A 284-nucleotide genomic window follows, 5' to 3' on the forward strand; every position below is an offset into this window, starting at 1 on the left:
TTTTCAGCTAGTCTTTAATTCTGGTGTTAAAATAAGAGTTCATTTTCAGTGAAAAAGTTCTCTCCTACGTTCACTTACCATATATACTTTACCACCATTCAACGTCTTGTTATGTAGTAATTTATCACGTTGATTGGTTTTATTCAGTTTAGCCACAACAATAGTTCTCTCCTACGTTCACTTACCATATATACTTTACCACCATTCAACGTCTTGTTATGTAGTAATTTATCACGTTGATTGGTTTTATTCAGTTTAGCCCTTTTATCTATCTATGATTCACC

This window comes from Limulus polyphemus, unplaced genomic scaffold (genome assembly GCF_000517525.1).
Source record: "Limulus polyphemus unplaced genomic scaffold, Limulus_polyphemus-2.1.2 Scaffold4551, whole genome shotgun sequence".
Lineage (NCBI taxonomy): Eukaryota > Metazoa > Arthropoda > Merostomata > Xiphosura > Limulidae > Limulus > Limulus polyphemus.